This window comes from Trachurus trachurus (assembly GCF_905171665.1).
Source record: "Trachurus trachurus genome assembly, chromosome: 22".
In the NCBI taxonomy this organism is placed as follows: Eukaryota; Metazoa; Chordata; class Actinopteri; order Carangiformes; family Carangidae; genus Trachurus; species Trachurus trachurus.
Window position 1 is genome coordinate 3,803,240 of NC_139907.1, and position 21,757 is coordinate 3,824,996.

Genomic DNA, 21,757 nt, shown 5'->3' on the forward strand with positions numbered 1-21,757 from the left:
TTCAACCAACGCAATATCGCTCTGTTCATTCATCTCCGCATAGCGCTCTTGTTGTCGTTCACACAGACAGACGAGCAGCACGCATGACAGTAGTGCACGAGGCTCGTATGAAGCTGTAACAAGTCAAGCAGTCAAGTGACTGTAAAGTAAAAGTTGAGATCAACGTGCGTTCAACCCAATGCTGGAAACATCTGGACGAAACCTTTCTGCCACACCTGCAGCCTGAACATCTTCATTTAAAAAAAAATCTAATAAACTTAAAATAATTGTCCCAAAGGGGAAATGTGTCCTGGGTGCAGAGGCTGCAAGCAGAAAATAAAATAAAATACAGACATAGAAAGACAAACGAATGTTGAAAACTAGGACAACAACATCAACTACATGACATAGTCCACACACAATCAGTGCAGCTGGTTCATGAGTCATGATAATACGCAAAAAATTTAATAAAAAATTACGTAAAATTGCACTCGCCCCGACTACACAACTAAAAACTGACATAAATAAAAACTGTAATGCAGCAAGAGCTTGATCATTTAAAAGTGTATGCAAAGTGCATTAACGACGAAAATTGGTCTTTATTAAAGGAGTTACAGATTTAAAATATATGAATTAAATCCTGCAATTTGCATTTAAAGTTATTTTTCCCAATGTGCAGATGAGGCGTCGGAGCAGCAGCTACGAGCTGCAGGACGGAGCTCAGAGGTGAAAGGTCAGATCAGTGAAGAGCGACGACCACAACGTCTAGATTTCATAAATATTATGGTTTTATTTTTACACCTGACATTTATTTAACAAAATGTTAAAATAACGACCTCGTCCTTTAAATCGATGATCTCATTGGCTCGTTAAGTCATGGAAAAACACTCTGAACCGCGCTCACATACGTTTTAGTGGAAACACGAGTCTGGGAACTGAAGCATAGGAAGGTGTAAGATAACCAGAACACACACACACACACTCACACACTCACAGTGTAAAGGGGGAAAACCCCTTGTCTCTAAATGCAGAGTGTGTGTGTGACTGGGCGAGCGAGCTTGAGTTACGGCAGAGAGAGCGGCAGAGAGAGAGTGAGGAACTCCGACAGATGGAGCAGCAGGTGACTGGACGGCGGCCTGAAGGTCAGTTTGGAGGGTGTTATGTCCCGACTGCGGCCGCATTATGTATGTACACAAACTCCCAGGGTTCCTCTGGGCCGCCGCCGCACTAACACACGCCGCCATGGAGGTATAAACAGAGGAGGAGGGGGAGGAGGGGGGAGGGGCGGGGGGGCTATAGTCTAACAATCAGGGCTATTGATGGAGGAATGGATGTCACTTAACCTGATTAACCCACAGAGGAAGGGGGCGGAGCCTAAACACAACCACACACGGTCACGTGAAGGACATGTGCTGCCACTTCCAGCACCAGACCAGTTTTAAATCAGTTTTAAATCCCTTCTTAAAACAAACTTTTATCTAAGAGTCTTTTTCTGATTTTACTTAAAGGGATAGTTCAACATTTTGGCAAATTGACCCATTGCCTAACCCTATAGTTTTAGGAGTAGGTTTGTTACCTTTAAAGCAGAAGTAAGCAGAATACTTGTGTTAATATAAGTCTTAAATAGTTCTATCTTCCGACAGCAATCACTTACATAGAGTGTTTGGTCTGAAACACGGGTCTGTCAGTCACTCTGCTCTGCTCTGAGCCGAGGAGAAAACTTTCCTTTGTATCCTACAACCTTTATCCAATGAGGAGAGAGAACGGCATAAAGGGGCGGTCCTCTCTGTGTGCAGTCAAGGGATGCGCGTGAATGTGGTGACGTAGGGACGAGGACGGGGACTGCTAACTCCATCTGCTGACAGGAAGTTAGACAAAACCACCGGATGTTGGTGCAAGTTATTTTCAAAACGGCGGAGCAGTGGGGGGATTTCTTGGTTTCCCTCATCAAACTCATCAAATACACAATCCAACAACTCCACAACGCTCTGGTGGACAAGTTGTGACCTGCACATTCACCACGCTATGAGATAATAACACAACGTAACCAGACAGTTGTTGTAGAGGGAAATTCATGCAAAACCGCTGATGTGTGTTGCCTTCAGGGGCAGTTTTTTGGCAAACAGTCTCTGTATTTACCTCTAAAACAACTCAATGAGCCAATTTGCCAAAATGTTGAACTATCCCTTTAAGTTTTAACTTATTTTCTGCTTTTATTTTCTGTGATTTTCTCTGTGACTTTTGTTTGTAAAGCACAAAAAGGTGCTCTATAAATAAATATTATTATAAATATTTGGCAGATTTCTTTTCTATTTCTAACATTACCATTTTTATAGTGTATATTTTTCACTACGTCTTATATTGCTTTTTTTAAATGCCTTTATATTCTGATTCTGTCTTTGCTGCTCTAATCTAATCATTTTATTAGCTGAATGTGGTATATATGTTAAAAATTATAATGATTATAACAGCTTCTAGGATATTCACTGACTGTACCTGTGTCACAGTGGTTGACCCCTGTATTATTGTGTGTATATATGGATTTACGTGGATTAAAAGTGTTGCCACTTATTCACCTGTGAGAGCGCAGGCGAGCTTCTCATTGGCCGAATATACGGTAGATAAAAGCAAAGTTCAAAAGAGTAAAACTGATCATCAATAACTGGAACAGCCGTTTAATTTAATTTCTAGGATTTTCACAACATATTTTACTGACTATACCCGAGTCACAATTAGATTCAGAGTCAATGACCCCGGATTTATTGTGTTTATATGTATTAAAGTGGAGCCAATATGAAAAAAAGGCCCTTTAAGGATTTAAAAAAATAATCAAATTTGCATATCGACTCCAGGCTGCAGCCAAACCTGCTCCTCAACAATAAAACCTCCGTTTATACATCAAGCTCGTCCGTCAGTTCGTTCGTCTGTTACAGCAGCGTCATGAAAGCGTGCGTCATGTTTCCTGTGGGGGAGCAGCAGCAGCAGCAGCAGCAGCAGCAGCAGCAGCAGCAGCAGCAGCAGCAGCAGCCACTGCTCCGTCACTACTGGGCACCATAAGCCACTGAGGTTAAACATTACATAAAGGATTACAGTGAGAGGAGGAGCAGCAGCTGACTGTCACAACATCTGCTCCGGTCCTTCACAGCAACAATAAATAAAAAAAAACAGAGAGAGAGAGAGAAGGGAAGATGGATGTGACCCGGCAGCATGGCCGCCGTCATCATCATCATCATCATCATCATCATCATCATCAGCTGTCCACAGGAAGCTCGGGGCCACGCCACCAGCTGCTGCACAGCCGTGACGCTGCACTGACACTCACATGTACACACACGGTTGGTACAGTGAGGTTGTGTCCTGTGCCACACACACACACACTAACACACACACAGACACACACACACACACACACACACAAACAACAACTCATCTACACAAAAGTCCTCAGCTCTTTAAGATTCACATCATCCATCCTCACACAGGGAGGAGGAGGAGGCGTCTGATTGGTCCAGAACTCTTCACACTCTCCACACCGTCAACGAGCCCAGACATGCAGGCAATGACAAAGACGGAAAAAGAAAAAAAAAAGTATAAGCTATCACCATGGCAACCGAGTCAACACTCATAAACATGCAGAAAGTGCATTTCATGCACCACGGAGCATGTTAAGAGCATTTTTTTTTCTAATTGATTATTCTGATATTCTATTAATAACCTACTTAGTGAACGTATAAAATGCTACAAAACAGTTTTCAGTCGTCTTAATTTGTCTGACTCACAGTTGACAATCAATACTGATTCAACTTAAAATGATATAAAACAGTGAAAAACGACAAACTCTCCTGTTAAAGCAGCAGGAACCTCAGAGTGTTCAGCTTCTTTCTGCTTCACCGATGATTTAGAAATAAGACTCAGTGATGTTTGAGGCCACAAATGATAAATATAAGAACTAAAAACACAACATGAAGCTCCAATTATTAAAGAGTTGACGCAGCAGAGTTAGTTTCACACTAAACATCATCATCAGCCTCCGTCGGCTCCAGCTCAGGACGACACAGTCAAACTTTAACTGACGATTAAAAACAAACACACACAACAAACGGTGATGGGCTGGTTTTGAGTGGAGCTGACCTCACAGTCTCCACGGCGACGTCTCAACACACTACGTAACCGCTGCAACCAACAGTTTGACGGCACTTCCTCCTCTGACATCGTGCGCTGTGGTCGACATCAGATTCCCTCTGATAGACCGTAGTGACGACGCTGCAGCGCATGTTCATGTTCATGTTCCTCAAACACAATAATCCATTATTAAATGAATCCTTAACTATTTTGATCATCTAATAATCGATTTTAATCATTTTTTTAAAGAAAAAAAGTTCAAATTCTCTGATTTTAGCTTTTTAAATGTGAATGTTTCTGGTCTCTTTGTTCCTTTATGACAATAAACTGAGTCTCTCTTTGGTTTGTGGACAAGACAAGACATTTGAGGACGACGTCTGGTGGTTTGGGAAACACTGATTGATGTTTTTCAACATTTTATTGACCAAACAACTAATTGATTAATCGTTTACATAATCGATAAATTCATCGTTAATTAAAGTAATAGTTAGTTGCAGCCCTAAACGCAACACACACACAGACAGCTGCAGCTGCACACAGGTCTGTGTGTGTGTGTGTGTGTGTGTTATACATGCACACCTACTGTACATGCATGCTGCACCGGCCTGCACAGGGGTTTTGTGTGTAACAGAAGAGCTGGAACATATAAATATACATCCATGACCCAGATAGAGTCTGGACCGGCTCCGTGTTCTCAGGTCTCATGTACTCGTCCGCGTCGATCATTAACACACAGTGCAGCGCGGTGCAGCGCGGTGCAGCGCGGTGCAGCGCGGTGCAGCGCGGTGCAGCGCGGTGCAGCACGGCATCCTGGGTAAACTAACAACAAGGTGTCACAGGTACTAAAAGGCCCCAGATCCAGTCTGAGGCTCCTGAACGCCTCACGCTCTTTATATTTTTCTGTCTTGGACCATGTTTTGATCCCAGAAACCTTAAACCAGCTCCAGATAGCAGCTAACACCCCCCAGCCCCCCCCCCCCCCCCCCCCCCCCTCCCTCCCTACACCCCCCTGGTCTCTGCTTTGTGATGCAGCAGTCTGGAGGTGAGGGGTGACATTCCCTGTACAGTTCAACGAGCAAACACAACATAAAAACATCAGCCGGACTCGTCTCCAGTTGCTGCTGCAGCTGTTGCCGTAACGACGTCGGCTGTGTGAACTATTCACATACTGTACATACAGTTATTTAGTTTTTACTTTATTTAACCAGAAAGTCCCATTGAGATCAGAAATCTCTTCCTCTCAAGTCAGACCAGGCCGAAACAGCAGCCATGTGAAACCAGATGTAACTAATATACAATAACTAAATGTCACATACTAACACACAGTCACACTCCCCCCACTCATAAACATAAATACTAAATATTATGAAAATCACAATATGATCGCATCCAATGTCCAAAAATCACTGGATCTGCATTTGTTGAAATCAGAGATCTTTTGAAATTTTTGGTTGATTAGACTTTTTTTGTTTCCATATTTATGTTTAAAATAAATAGTTTGTATGACAGACCGACATTGTGCATCAGTTAACAAGGTGTTTATAGATGGCTACTCACTGTACCTGCACATGTTTAGAATAAAAACATTAACATATTAACCAGTGTATTAACAGAATAGCTTAGTATTTGATGCACAATAACAAGGTACGTTTATACATGGCACTGGGCCCAGTTTAATATTTAAGCAATATATCACGACAGGCCGTGGTATATGCTCATTATACCACGGCTAAGGGGCGTTGTTCGGCCCGACGCGAAGCGGAGGGACGACAACCCCCTTGGAGTGGTATAATGAGCATATACCACGGACTGGAGTGATATATTGCTTTTATAAAACGGTTACGAATAAAGGCAATATAAAAGAGGGATACGCAATCAATTTCATGTAGTTTGATTCAACCAGAAATACATATTATCCAATAAAATAGCCTCACTGTGAAAAAATAGTCCCACCTCTCCAGACGTTAGCTCCAAGTAGCTCTGCAGCTCGTCTTTTCCTCCGCATTTTTTCAGGTGAAAGTCACTGCTCAGTCCCCTCTACCATTGTAAACCCTCCCCGGAGGTGAAAGTTCACCTTAAACATGTGAATTCAACTACTTTAGTCCATTTTTTAACATCGTAAAAACATCAGCTGTCTTTTGCTACGGACGGCAACAGTCCGTTGTCATGGATACATGACAACAACTTCCATTCATACCAGTCATACGTGCCTGACGCGGAGTGATAGCCTGCGCTGTGATAAGGTTTTAGAATAGTAGCCGTGGTATATGCTCAATATACCACGGTTAACAGCCAATCAGATCGCCGGATTTCACCTTTCCGTTTTATAAAACACTATGTATACTGTATATCCTCTGCTCCATCAATTTATCCTCAGCCAGAAGACCAGAAGACCACGGCTTTACATAAAGGCACACAGAGATTGTTACTACTGTTTAGTACAGACCCATGAAGAGACGTTGTTTAATTATGCATCTAAAAATCACAATAATGTTTATTTACAGGGTTTTTCTATTCAATTTGATGCCAAAATCAGTTGCAAAGTTCATCTACAACCAACTGCTGCGTCCTACAAAATGATATTAGTGTCAAGTGCTGCATCGACTCTATTAGGTAAGACGGACTGCTGACAAATCAGTTTCCAATGTGGATTAAATTAGATCATCTATTTATCACTGAGAACAAAATAATGTAAGATAAATGTTTATTAAATAAATACATTCCATTCATCTTATAATAATATAACAAGAAAAAACCAAAAACGAATACTGGCATCTCATGATTTAGATTTTGAGTCTGTGGGTTTCAAACACTTGGCTGAACATGACGACAAGACATTTTTAAAAACATCACCGGTTTATAATCCAGATTATTGATTTATTGATAGAAAAACCATCAGATGATTAGGTGCAGGCCTACTCAAATGATCTCATTAAGTTTCTCTATCATATTGTAAATAATAACTGACAGATTAAACCTGCTTCCTCTCACTGCAGACGCTGAAACCTGCAGATTTCTGTATATGATTTCATTTAGTAACGGTTGAAGAAGCTGTTCACTGTCGCCACAACAGGCCTGTCTATCAAAAAATCAATGAATAAACTAATAGAAATGTTCAAGTGTGAGTGTTTTCCTGTATTTCCAACATGGCTGAACTTCAGCGGCCGTGAAGACGATCGTACCTGTACATACATCTGACTCCCGTTCACCCTGAGGCTGCAGCAGCCACCGTGGCACAGTGACAGTATAACCCCCACCAGCACCTACACACCCGCTCTACCCCTCTACCCCCTCTACCCCCTCTACCCCCTCTACCCCCCCCCCCCCTCCTCCTTCACATCTCACATAACTGACAGGTCACAGGTTTGAACCCCGGTGACAGCTGATGTGTCACGTCAAAGTTTTCCTTGAGTAAGACGCCGTTTGTTTCCAGAGCATCAGCACAAAGTCTGAAGTCAACGGAGCAACAACATGAAGGAAGGAGGGAGGATGGATGGATGAATGAATGAATGATCATGTGGGATCAAAACTCACTTTTACAGACTTGCTTTCATCCTCTTCTTTCCATCTCAGTTTTACTCAGATGCTCTTTACACCTTCTTCCGTTTTAACTCTTTTATCCATCTTTTCTTATCTTATTGCATCTCATCTAATCTCTTTTTATCATGTCTACTGCCTTTTTTATTTATTTTATCTAATTAACTGCATCCTGTATTTTAATTGGACTCCATTGCTGTATAGTTTTGGCGCTCCATCTCCATCTCTTATGGCATTTGTTACTTGTCTCTTATATTTTGTGAAGCACTTGTGTTTTTAAAGGTGCTATATAAATAAAGTTATTATATATTATTATTATTCCCAGGTCCAGGAGGAGACACACGGCAGGAATCCCTCCAAACACAACACAACTCAGCTCCTGTCCGTCACTGCAGCTCCTCCTCCTCCTCTACTACTACACACTTTAACAACACAACAAACAAACCCTCATGTGGACAAAGGAAGCAGAGTCTCTCGTCTATCGGCACGTGATAATCCCCCCGCGGCCGCGAGGCGGATTAGAGCCGGTTTTGTTTGGATTATATCCATTAGGGCCCAAAGAGTCCAAACCTCAGCACTTCACACCGTCTAAGACCCGAGACCGACAACACACTGGTTTCTCATTGCACACATCTGTATGTTTTCAGCTAATTGTGCATCTATCAGTTATATTTTGGCTATTTTCTTATTCTGAGGCAGAACATCACAGCCATATACTGTTTTATTTGACTTCAATGTCTGTATTATGATGAGGAGAGCTGATTATTGTCATTAAGCTGCACCAACAAGGACACAACAAGAGTTTAGTTAGTTAAGATACAATGAGAATGACTTTATTAATCTGTTTAGTTAGCAATAAAAAACTATGTTGGACCTCAGTTTCATGCTTTGTTTTAGAGGAATGATAAATTGCATCGTCTCATTTGAATAACTAAACAAACCTGATTGGTTATAACTTACGAATAACTCATTAGTAATAACTTATTACTAGTGAGTGTGTGCATGAATAGTATTATACTGTTTTGTCTTGTGTCTTCTATCCAATGAGGAAAAGACGCTTGGTTTTCTCACTTGCACTGTGGGAAATTATGATTATTCTGATTATTTTGGACTTAAAAATCAGTCCGATTCAAAGTCAGCTGTTCGTCCTATGATGTAAACACTCAACATGTGCACAGGCACAAGCAGATGGGAGCTCACAAGGCCCAAACTTCAACCTCACACTCCTTTAAAGAGGAACTATGCAGGATTTGTCCCTTATCTCCAGCTCCAGAATCCTAGTGCTGGTTAAATCAATGTCTTGTAACTAGTTGCAGGGAGAATGGAGGCTCTCGGCTCTCTAATTATTACATTTTAATTTGCCTATAAAATGTAATAAAAACAAATGCACAAGGAGATGCATCCAAACACAAACCAACAGACCAAAAACACACAACTTGGAGACAAATATGAGAAAGAAAAGCAACAAATCTTCAGACCTGAGACACATGAAGCAGCAAACCTTGGTCTAACTGACACAACTGATCGATCAATAGATAGATTCACAGATTTTGCATACAGAATACAGAGAGAGAGTTCATCTTTTAAAAGGAGGAGTTTCTCTGTGAAACCCTCGGCCTCTTGTTCCAGTTTCAACAAAACCGGGTCGGACTTGGTCTCCAACCCACCAGCCCTCCTCTCCCGGCGTTTGGACTCGGTCTCGTATGGATTAAAAACGTACTCATTCCTGCACCGGTGAACTTTCCATTCTCCTCCTCCCAGCCAGTAAAAACACTCGTCTTCTGTTACCATCCCAGTCCATTTTAAGTCCACCTTTCCATCTGCCACACACACACACACATACACACACACACACACATGACAGGCTGGGCCGGCTGGTAGTAGCGACAGCCCTTGACAGCAGAGGCTAACTTTAACACCCCATGCTCCTGTGCCTGCAGTAAAGTATGCAACCCCCTCCCTCCTCCTCCTCCTCCTCCTGCAACCTCGACACACACACACACACACACACACACAACAGCAGCCGCACATTTAAAAAGCGTCACTCACTTTAATCAGGTTTCCGCTCCCGCAAACGGACGTCATGAACGTCGATTTGAGTCAAACATGTGCAAAAGAAACACTAAAACTAAAAAAAACTAAAAAAAAAAAAAAAAAGTGTTGTTAAGTTAAGCTCCCCCCCCCTCAGGACGGCGGTTCTTCTTCTTCTTCTACTCGTGTCTTGTGTGTAAGCGAGTGGAGCTGGAAAAATGTAAAGAGACACCTCGTGGATCGGGTTTCTGCTGAGGGGAGGGGGGGGGGGGGACACGGCAGCGCGTCGGTGGGCTTCATTGGCCGAACGGAGACCAGAGGAAGTAAAGAGAGAGAGAGAGAGATAGGAGGGGGGGCGGTGCAGCATTGTACATCTCTCTCTCTCTCTCTTTCTGTCTTTCTATTTTTTGCTCCTCTCTTTCTTTTTTTTATTCTGAAAGCGGCTGCCCAGCGAGGTCAGACACAGATCAGTTCCTCCTCCTACACGAGCTGGACGTCAGACAGAGACAGAGAGAGAGAGAGAGAGAGGCTGGTTCAGATAGAAAGAAAAAATATAAATAATAAAAATAAAAATCAACCAGAGGAAGATTTGCCCACGTTGTTCTGGAGCAGCAGCTGAAATCAGTTCTGGTCTTTAAAGGGACAACGAGGAGTTTGCTTTTGGTTCTAAAAGAGTCTCATACAGAACAAATCTCCTTGTTGTTTACAACTACTTCCAGGTAGAAAACCAGCATGAGAACAACAGTGACGGACGAGAGTTTCGCTATTTATATCTCATTTTTCATGTCACTATATCAGCGTTTAGACTAATCTGATGTTTGTGAAGTTTATAAAACCAAAGATTGGACAATCATTACTATTTCTGTGTGCACGACATTTTGTCATTGGTCATGGTTAGCCTAAATTAGCCAGGCTAACGGTTAGCTACCTGTTGAACTTTAATAACTCAGTGACTCAATAAACGGTCCATGAAAAAATATTTTCTCCAGCGGATATCTGAGTTCCAACATGACTGAGCTAACTGGAGTAGTTTCATGTCGTGTCCGACAACAGGAGGGTTTTAACAGCTGACGTCCTGGTGTTAGCTTAGCTACCGCCGTTAGCTTAGCTACCGCTGTTAGCTTAGTTGCTGTTAGCTGTCCCTGTCAGCTGAGCCACTGATGCTTTCTAGACACCGTGATTCCCCAAAACTGAATAAATACAACACATAGCAACACAAAACACACACACAGAAATAGTGATGTTTCTTCAGTCATTTCAGATTTGTCTTAACGGTGACGGGGCGTGAAAAACATGATATATATTATAACAACAACAACAACAACTCGGACACTGCGGCTGAATCTCTCCCGTTAAATCATCATCTTGGTCATATTTGCTCTGACTCGACTCCCAGTCAACATTTAATCCACTTCTAATGTTTGGAGTTTGAATCCAGCGGGGAAGCTTTCTGTCTTCTTCTCTGGTTCTGGTGTTTGATGTGTGGCAGCATTACAGCGCCACACACAGGCCTGGAGGACGTACTGCAGCGTTTAGAATCGTTTTCAGTGGATCAGAGCGGACGCAGAGATTTCTGGAAACGATGCCACCTTTACGGAGATTTTTTCCCCCCAAAACGAACAAGAAAAAGACGGTTTTGGGTGAAGCTCTGGATCTTCAGGTCTTATCCTGTCACTATTTCTCTGTTTTGGTCGCTATTTTCCTCTACATAGCTTCCTCTACAGTTTACAGTACAGATTTTACAATAGTGTCGGTTGTAAAAACTCAGCTCTAAAATGTGTTTTGTTAAATCTTATCGGACTACAAGGTATAACATTGTACATTAATTAAAAATGTGTATTGTAGAAACATAACACTGCAATCATTTAAAGCTGGAGACTTTGTAATAGATGAATTTGGGAAATTCAACAGTTTCAGCAGGAAATCACTGCAGCTGCTCCACAGTTTAGGTTTTACACCTGAAGCTGAGACGTGGGATTTTATAACGATCAATATTTCGGACATTTTATAAACAAGCGACTCAGCTGAACTTCCTCTCCTGACACCGTCTATACAACTAGAAGAATTATGTGAATTGGTGTCGTCCATTTTGCAAAAGAAAATAAAGAATGAAAAACTTCTTGCAGGAGGATTCAAAGTTTCTCCACGTTTTTTTTTTCTGCTTCGATTAAATCAAACATGATGCAAGACTCTGCTTCTTGTGACACGGTCTTCACTTTGAATGAAATCTGAAATGTGTCTGTGAAGACGATTTGCATGTGAAGAGGAGAAGAAAAGGAGAAGAAGAAGGAGAAGAGGAAGAGGAGCTGTGTGTGTTTATGTTTAGCTGCTGCCTGACAGGAACCATCTCCTTCCCCTCCTCTTCCTCCTTCGTTCCTTCCTCCGCCACAGAACATTAAAGGACTCCTAATCCTTCCTCCAGGTTTCCCGCCAGCTCCGTCGGTCGCTGCTCTTCACCTCCGTCTCTCCGTCTCTCCTTCTCTCTCTCTCTCTCTGTTTGCATTCCTCCCTCGTTCTACCTCCTCCAGCGACCGTCTCTGTGGAAACGCTCAACGAAGCCTCAGCGATGTGACCGACTGTAACAGGTCGGTGAGTAAATCAGACGATAAAAGAGTTCCTACTGTATGTTCACTGTGTCACGGCTATGAATGTTTATTACTTTGGAGAAAACTTTTTCACCACGTTCACAAGAGACACGAGCAGAAACAACTTCCTGTTTCCATTTAGATTTTTTTTTATTTTTTATTGTTATTGAATCTTTATTGATTGAGGAAACTGGCTCCGTGTCCGTGTTTCACGCTCTCTCTCTCCCACCGGGGAGTTGTGTAGTAAAACTCTCTCTGAGTGTAGTTGTTCTGGGAGATTAAGAGCCTTGCTCAGCGGCAGCCTGCCAGGAGAAGAACACAATCACCTGTTTGACCCGTTTACAGATGTTCCTCTTTCAAATGAATAAACTTTATTTGGTCCTTTCCAGTCGAGGCCATTGTGAGTTATTTAAACTCTAAACTCCCACTCTCTGGACAGTTACTGTGTGTTCACACCAAAAGCTTCCAAAGCGTCAAAAACGCCAGAAGTTAATTCATTTTCAATGAGAGCCCGGCGTCACCAGACGAGAAGTTGAGCCTTGGTTAACTTTAGGGTGAGGAGTGATATTGATTTCTAGTGAGATTCACCAACACCAGAATAAAAGTGATGCATCAGATGAAAACTTGAGTGTCAATGCTGCTCGGCCACATTGACACACGTTTCTATAGAAACACAACTGCATGAACAGAAAAGCACCTTTACTATCATTATAATTCTGTTACTTCACATGTTCATGTTAAAGGTGTACAGAAATGGCCGTTTGTCCTGTTTGTCGCGCCGAGTTGTCACGAGCTGCAACACGAGTTTACCCGAGTGAGGAAAACGAATTTGATTGGTCGTTATCGAGCGGGCGGGATATTCAAAGCTTGGGGCGAGCCCAAGCTCCGTGTGTGTGTGCGTGTCTCAGACGTTTGAATGACGGATGACGGATCCAATATCAGTGGCTGGTGAATCGTGTACAGGCTGACGTATAATCCATGCGCCTGCATTATCCAATGCGGGAAAAAAACTCGTCGGACGGTGGAAGGAATACTTCGAGGATCTCCTCAATCCCACTGACATGCCTTCCGTCGAGGAAGCAGAGGCTGAGGATTCAGAGGTTGATTCATTCATCACCCAAGCTGAAGTCACTGAGGTAGTCCGGAAGCTCCTCAGTGGCAAGGCACCGGGGGTGGATGAGATCCGCCCTGAGTACCTCAAGTCTCTGGATGTTGCGGGGCTGTCGTGGCTGACACGCCTCTGCAGCATCGCGTGGCAGTCGGGGACAGTGGCTCTGGACTGGCAGACCGGGGTGGTGGTCCCTCTCTTCAAAAAGGGGGACCGGAGGGTGTGTCCCAACTACCGGGGGATCACACTCCTCAGCCTCCCGGGGAAAGTCTATTCCAGGGTGCTGGAGAGGAGAATTCGGCCGATAGTCGAACCTCGGATTCAGGAGGAACAATGCGGTTTTCGTCCTGGCCATGGAACGCTGGACCAGCTCTACACCCTCCGCAGGGTGCTCGAGGGTGCATGGGAGTTTGCCCAACCAGTCCACATGTGTTTTGTGGACTTGGAGAAGGCTTTCGACCGTGTCCCACGTGGCATCCTGTGGGAGGTGCTCCGAGAGTATGGGGTCGGAGGCCCTCTGCTGAGAGCTGTACGGTCCCTGTATGACCGGAGCAGGAGCTTGGTTCGCATTGCCGGCAGTAAGTCAGACCTGTTCCCGGTGCGTGTTGGACTCCGGCAGGGCTGCCCTTTGTCACCGGTTCTGTTCATTATTTATATGGACAGAATTTCTAGGCGCAGCCAAGTGCCGGAGGGGGTACGGTTCGGGAGCCACTTGATTTCATCTCTGCTTTTTGCAGATGATGTGGTCTTGTTGGCTCCCTCGAGCCAGGACCTTCAGCATGCACTGGGGCGGTTTGCAGCCGAGTGTGAAGCAGCTGGGATGAGAATCAGCACCTCTAAGTCCGAGGCCATGGTTCTCGACCGGAAAAAGGTGGCTTGCACCCTCCAGGTCGGGGGAGAGTTCCTGCCTCAGGTGGAGGAGTTTAAGTATCTTGGGGTCCTGTTCACGAGTGAGGGGAGAACGGAGCGCGAGATCGACAGGCGGATCGGTGCGGCGGCCGCAGTAATGCGGTCATTGTATCGGTCCGTCGTGGTGAAGAAGGAGCTGAGCCGAAAGGCAAAGCTCTCGATTTACCGGTCGATCTACGTTCCCACCCTCACCTATGGTCATGAACTCTGGGTCATGACCGAAAGAACGGGATCCCGGATACAAGCGGCCGAAATGAGTTTCCTCCGCAGGGTGGCGGGGCGCTCCCTTAGAGATAGGGTGAGGAGCTCTGTCACCCGGGAGGAGCTCGGAGTAGAGCCACTGCTCCTCCACATCGAGAGGAGCCAGCTGAGGTGGCTCGGGCACCTGTATAGGATGCCCCCTGGACGCCTCCCTCGGGAGGTGTTCATGTCCCACCGGGAGGAGGCCCCGCGGAAGACCCAGGACACGCTGGAGTGACTACGTCACTCGGCTGGCCTGGGAACGCCTTGGGGTCCCCCCGGAAGAGCTGGAGGAAGTGTCCGGGGAGAGGGAAGTCTGGGGATCCCTGCTCCGACTGCTGCCCCCGCGACCCGACTCCGGATCAAGCGGATGAAAATGGATGGATGGATAGAAAAAAAAATACACACTTTCATCCTGGATTTACTCAAAAATCGAATTTTGCACAAAGTTTGGCCTACAACGTCTGAAAGATGAGTTATTACACTCATTTTATGATCCAGAGTGGGCTCAAATTCAGTTTTCTTTTCTGTACACCTTTAAGATGCTTTACGTGGCCTTTATCAACACAAGCTGCAGCCACGTGGGAATCAATATCAAACTTCACACCACTTAAGACGTTTCCTTCTGGCTGCTGCAAAGTGTCTTTACCAAACTGGTCCAGATCATCATCATCTTTAAAAACAAAACAAACTGTATTTCACTGTTTAAAAGCACATTTGTCAAAAACAACCTGCAGTGAGCTGATGATTGATGGCAGAGCCGGAGGAGTGAAAGTGCTCTGCAGTCAGAGACACTCGTTCCAAACCGCTCTTTTTTGTTTTTACTATCATTACTATTATAATAATAATATACAAGTCAATCATTAAAAGAAACAGGTTATTAGTTTCAGACACAACAGAGGCCTGACGAGCGTGTTGCTGCATGTTCACTACTCTCTGCTGCTTCGTGCATCCGTCCAAATTGACACTAAACTTCCAGATCGACCGGACGGACGAGCCTCCGAACTCGCACATGTGCAGCTTTAATGTGATCAGAGCGAGTCGGACGGAGCCTGGAGAGGCCGCCGAGCCAGACAGAGACAGAGAGAGAGACTCAACGGTGTGAAAACCACAGATCTAGAGTCCTGAGCTGCAACTTAATCTTGTAAATCATTGTTTAAAAAAAAAAACACAGAGATAAGTCGCTATCTGTTTAAACCCCTCGGGGGTGTGGCCTCGGGTGTGAATTGACATTGACCTGGTCTATTGTGAAAATTCCTGCCGGCTTGCGTCATCTTCTTTCTGCCCAGGGATCCCTCTCCTCCTCCTCCTCCTCCTCCTCCTCCTCCTCCTCCTCCTCCTCCTCCTCCTCCCCCCCTTGAGGAAACTGCGCCCTCCTCGTCTTCCTCTAAATGTCTAGGAACGAGCCGCGCTGAGCCGAGCCGAGCCGAGTCGCACTGCCAACGATGGGATTTATGTAATCCACCAAGACCCTGCTTGTCGTTTTTGTGGCTGAGGTTTGACCTGTGATGGTGACTAACCCAGGAGGAGGAGGAGGAGGAAGAGGAGGAGGAGGAGGAGGAGGAGGGGGGGGGGGGTGCTTAAAGATGTGATGTGTGCATCTTGATGATGTGCTTGTGCTGCGACTGGCTGCAGCTGTCCAGAAATAAACGCCCACCACTTCTTTTTCTGCTGCTGCTGTGTAGCTACATGTGAACCTCGGGGCCGGAGGTAAACTGAACTCAGAGGGATTATGATTATGGAAATGAAGAGGAAGAGACACAAGCAAAGCAGTTTCCTCCATTAGAAAGAGAAAAAAAATAAAATAAGAAAAAATAAAAATGTTAAATGAAGGTTAAATGAAGGACAGAGAGGTTGGTGTGGACTGAATATACAATTTAAGAAAAAAAGGAGGCATCATTTCCTGAATTGTACATTCTTATGAATGATAACATCCTCTACGTGTGTTAAAAAATGAAAGAAAACAGGAAATCCCTGTTCAAAAACAGCGGAAGTTGAGCTTTTTAAAGAATTAAATGTCCTGCAAAATGAAAAGAGAGAAAAAAAAAAAAAAAAAAACTACATACCTGTTGGATCGCAGCAAAAACGGAAAAATCCTGCGGCCAAACATGCACAGCGGGAGTTTCAACTTGAAAACAAACGTAAGGCCTGTCTAGGGAGCATCTAAAGATACATATGTATAAAAAATAAAACAGCCCTTGAGAGACTGTAAAACAACTGTGAATGTGTAATTTAAAAACACTACACAAACATGCAGCGAGTTAAAAATAGACTCGGCTGCAGAGAAACACTAGAAAATCTTTACAAATCTTCATCTCTGGATGCCGGCGTTAAAAAACTTCCCCCACGCGGGCGAAAAAACCCCCCCGGGGGGGCGGCCCGAGACTCCCAGCTCCCAGTTAATAAAAGTCCGTGCAGCGCTGCCTGATACACATCTATCTCCCTGTGTGTGGTTACATAACGCTGAGAGATTAGAGGTGGAGGAGAGAGAGGGAGAGGGAGAGAAGACGACAACAGGCCGTCATTGTGCAGCATACCTGAGGGCCAAGCATGCGTTATGGTCGCATGAGGTCGACTCTGACGTTCGACAGCGGCTGCTTTCATTAATTGAGTCGATCTTAGTGGGTTTTTTTAGTTTTTTTAGTGGGTCTTGTGCAAACACACACACACAGAGAGTCCACTGTTCCTCTGAGGCTCAAAAGTTCACAACAGACACAAGTGGAAGAGTCAAAGTTAATCCTCGTTTGTTCTTCCACTTGGTTTTACTTGGACTTATATGGGAGTGGAGGGAAGGAAGGAGTCGGAGCGCTCGTCTCGTCGTCTTGTGACCGAGCGGATGTGTTGTAATAAATGAGACGCTGCTGCTGCTGCTGCTGCTGCTGCTGCTGCTTCGATACGAACCACAGGCGGCCGTGTGTTTGGATTCACGCGGCTCCAGATGAAAAGAGGCTGAAGCGCTTCCTGAAACTCTGAAACGTGCGTCTGCATCCAGCTAACTAACACACTCCCCCCAAAATGTTCAACTACTCCCGAGGCAAAGTCTCTGTTTAAAACAATATTCTCATTTTCTAACATAATAATAACAATAATCATCAAGCATTAATCTAACAACAAACCTAGTTTTTGCACAGTGTTTATGTCTGGATGCACCTGCAGTCGATTAGAGATGATTAACATGGAAACCAATCAACCAGTGCTTCAAAAACACACACACAAACACACACACACACACTGAACAGCTGTGTCTTCAGCAGCTTGCAAAATATATAAAAAAAGTAGTGATTAGGGCTGAATATCAAACAATATACATCTCAGGTACCAAAATGTGTCCTGCAGATTATTATGGATGCACCATAACTATCGGTACAGATAATTATCAGCAAAATACACTGAGTTAATTATAATTCACCAACATCACCATGATTTTTTTCATTTTCAGTCCGTTTGCCCTGTTAAACAGTTGAATTGAAACAATAATAAATGTTGATTATTGCAGAGTCATTACTGTACAGAAGGGATGTGTGTTGTATTATTGTGTTAAATCAGAGGGCAGCCAAAAAAAACAACTCTGCCTGGTAACGTTGTGTTATTATCTCATAGCGTGGTGAATGTGCAGGTCACAACTTGTCCACCAGAGCGTTGTGGAGTTGTTGGATTGTGTATTTGATGAGTTTGATGAGGGAAACCAAGAAACCCCATGAGCCTCCGTAGCGTAGCTCTGAGCAGCTCGCAGCTCTGCTCCGCCGTTCTAAAAATAGCTTGCACCGACAATTAATATCCCTTTAAGGCATTAACAAACAGCAACCATCCACAGTGGAGCAGTGACGCCTCATCAAACCAGTAATCTGTTCTGCTACAACACAACACAACATCATACAGCTTAATAAAATAAAGAAGCAGCAACTTAAACTAAACTAAATGTTAGTATCTTGATCCAGTCCAGAAGATACGTCATGATAATCTGTGTGTTCTGGTTGTTTTTGTGCGATATACAGTGTAATTACTGTAAGTGTCAATAAGCATGGACACCTCAGTGATGCACTTCATCATCAGTGGCTTTTTTTTGGCAAGTGTTTACCAGCAGCAGCAGCATCTCAGTGTTAGAGCATCTCCACAGGAACACACAGTAACAACACACGTTATCCACTGGGTTTCTAATTCAGGACCGGCTCGGTTGTAAAAGGAGCCGCTGCTTCACTCAAACACCACAAACACGACAAACAGTGGATCTGGATCTGGATCAGCGGCCCAGGAGCGGCTGGAGACTGTGATTTGCACTGCGGAGGTGAGAAATGTGTGGAGCAGTGTGAGTGTGAAATGTGAACGTGAAGCGAGTGTGTGAGAGTGAAGCAGCGAATTACAGTACAACCATAAAAATAACCAAGAAGCAGAACTGAGTGTGTTGTTTTACACACACAGAAACACACACACGGTAATTACTGCTCACAACCCCAGCGTACAATTACACAACTATTATACTATTGTAGTGTGTAAGTAGGTGAGACGACCTGCTGCAGTAATGTCTGCTATTAATCACAGGGATAAGTGCACAGTCGATCTATTTGTTAGAGATTTGGAAGTCTCGTTCCACATTTAGAGATTGTGCTAAAGGTTTAAAAGGAAATAAAAGTCTGATTATCAGATGAGAATAAAACCACACACAAGGGAGGAGGCTGATAAAACTCTGGGTGTGGTTTGGAGAAACTCTCCTTAAAACAATAAACTCACTCTCACGTTCTCCGTCGATGTGTTTGTGCCAAACAGCTGCTGAGCTACAGAGTTAACAAGACAATTATGTGAGATAATGTGACCTGACGTTCAGGAATGCAGATAATAAAGCCATGAAGTGATGTAGGGATGTCACGATTACTTGTTTTCACAATTAATTGCGGTATTAAATGCCACAATTAATTAATCGTAAAGATTCTTAATAAAGGTATAGTATGTAGGAATTCCCCCCATCTAGCGGTGCGGTTGCATATCGGAACGTATTCTTGATGTTGCATTCACGTGAAATCGGGCAGACGTCAGACAGACAACAGACGCTGCATGTAACAGGATAAACATGTGGTCCACCAGCACGAGGCAAAACAATACAGGCAATGTGACAATATGTTGTCATGGTGATGTGGTATTGTTTTACCGTCTTTCTCTGGTGGAGTAAAATGACATCCGGTTGGTTTGCCGACGGCCGTCTGCCTGACTGCACCTGAATGCAACACCAGTGCCTCCGTCCTTCCTCACACTACACAGTGGTGACAGTTTTAACAGGCCGAGCCCACAGCTCCGCTCAGTTTCCGTGGTTACCTACGGTCTCGCTGCCACTCAACGTAAAAAAAATGGCGATGCAACATGGCCGCCTCGGTTCGGTGCGTCGACCACTTATGTATCTGTAACGACTTGTAACAACTCATTCTAAGGAACCAGAAAGCTTTCATTTGTATGCGGCTGTGATTCCACTTCAGTGAAATACGTATTTATGAAAGACAGATTTGATTTTTGCTAATAAAAAGACAATTAAGTTACATACTGGGGCTTTAATGGTAACAAACCTACTGCTATGACTATAGGGATTATGGCAATGGGAGAATTTGCCAAAATGTTGAAACATCCCTTTAAAGCTAAATGCCAATGCTGAGGTATAATCAGAACAGACGTGTCCTGTGGTTTCCAGCCTGACTGACTGGTGTTGGTGCTGCTGCAGGTTTCTGTCTGGCTGCATTCCTGCTGTCACCGACCAACCGGCCGCACCACGCCGCAGCGCCGCCATGTTTACACAGGTGAGACGTGAAGAGGCGTTTGAGTGCGTAGGACAGCGGCCCGCTCTCCGCTGCTGCTGCTGCTGCATACCGCTCATAGCTTCATGCACTTTGATCAGGACACGGAGCGGCGACACTCCCTCACCAAGAGAAACCAGGAGTCAACACCGAATCACGATGACGTCGTCAACTATCTGCTGTTCACACACTTTTAATTATAAAGTGTCACAAAAAAAACCTGTGTGACAATCATCTGCCTGCAGGTTTTTAATAATAAACACATGTTTTTAGATGCACAATCATTAACCTATAGCGACTAATAAATAAATCTAATCAACGCGACCTTGCGGAGCTGCAGAGGCCGTAAAAGGTTAAATATCAACACAATGCGTTGAGTTTATGGCATGAACTGGAAATCAGAGGATTAATGATTCAGATGAGCTGCACTATGTGATCGTTAACTTATGATGAAGACACACACAAACACATCTCATATACAGACGAGCGGCATTGAAAACATTGTGAGTTCTCAGACAGACCAGAGAAAATCCAACCAGACTGAACGAGGCAGGAAAAAATAACCAAGTCAGTGTTGAGGTTAGCAGGTCCATCAAACTTTCATGACAGGAGGTTCTGCCCAGAGAGAGACGGATGGACAGAAAGCAGACTAACAAACTAACACAACCTCACAGCGCGTGGTTTACATGTTAAAACACAAACCAGAGGGTAAAAGGTGAAGACGAGACGGGAGTTTGAAAATCTGGAGGATTAAAGCAGAAGTAAGTGATATATTTGTGTTAATATAAGTCTTAAATAGTTATATCTTCCGACAGCAATCACTTACATAGAGTGTTTGGACCGAAACACGGGTCTCTCAGTCCCTCTGCTCTGCTCTGAGCCGAAGAGAAAACTTTTCTCGTATCCTACAGTTTTTATCCAATGAGGAGAGAGAACGGCATGCAGGGCTGTGTGTGCAGCCAAGGGACGCCGTGAATGTGGTGACGTAGCGACGAGGACTGTTATGGTGCGTTCAAGGAAACTCGTAACTCGTGTTTTTCCGACCTGTGAAGTCGTACCAGTTCGATCTGGTACGAGTTCACGGGTCAGAAGTTACGAGTGGCCGTTATAGTGACTTTCACAGGTAAAACAGGTCGGAAAAACACGAGTGGGTTGCCTGGAACGCTACAAAGTTGTAAGTTGTGACTTGAAGCTGTAATTTACAGTTTCAAAAGCCTGCCTGGAACACGGCATTAGCCAAAACGACCGGATCGCTTACTTCTGCTTTAAGAAGAAGACACTCCTGTAGGTCCATGTATAAACTAATAGCGATGTCACAACTGTAGATTTTTCTGTCAGAATTAATCACAGTATGACAATCATCACGATTGTTATGCATAAATTAATTTCACAACACTATGAATGTGTAAAAATCAAATATAGTCAAAATATAATAACATTACTATTTATATAAACCAAATAGTTGAAGT

At 44.0% G+C, this 21,757-nt stretch overlaps 1 protein-coding gene across 7 annotated transcripts in view; it reads right to left on the bottom strand.

Annotated features, from left to right (window-relative positions):
• The window catches only part of ppp2r5eb (protein phosphatase 2, regulatory subunit B', epsilon isoform b), a 64,265-nt gene that overhangs the window by 27,101 nt on the left and 15,407 nt on the right, over window positions 1-21,757 (bottom strand). The window contains exon 1 of one of the 7 annotated variants that reach the window (XM_083998820.1): window positions 9,688-9,863. The exons of the other annotated variants lie outside the window; for them this stretch is intronic. The gene's annotated coding sequence lies outside the window, so the exon portion shown is untranslated. Of the gene's footprint in view, window positions 1-9,687; window positions 9,864-21,757 lie in introns of those variants that run through there. 7 annotated transcript variants of the gene reach the window in all.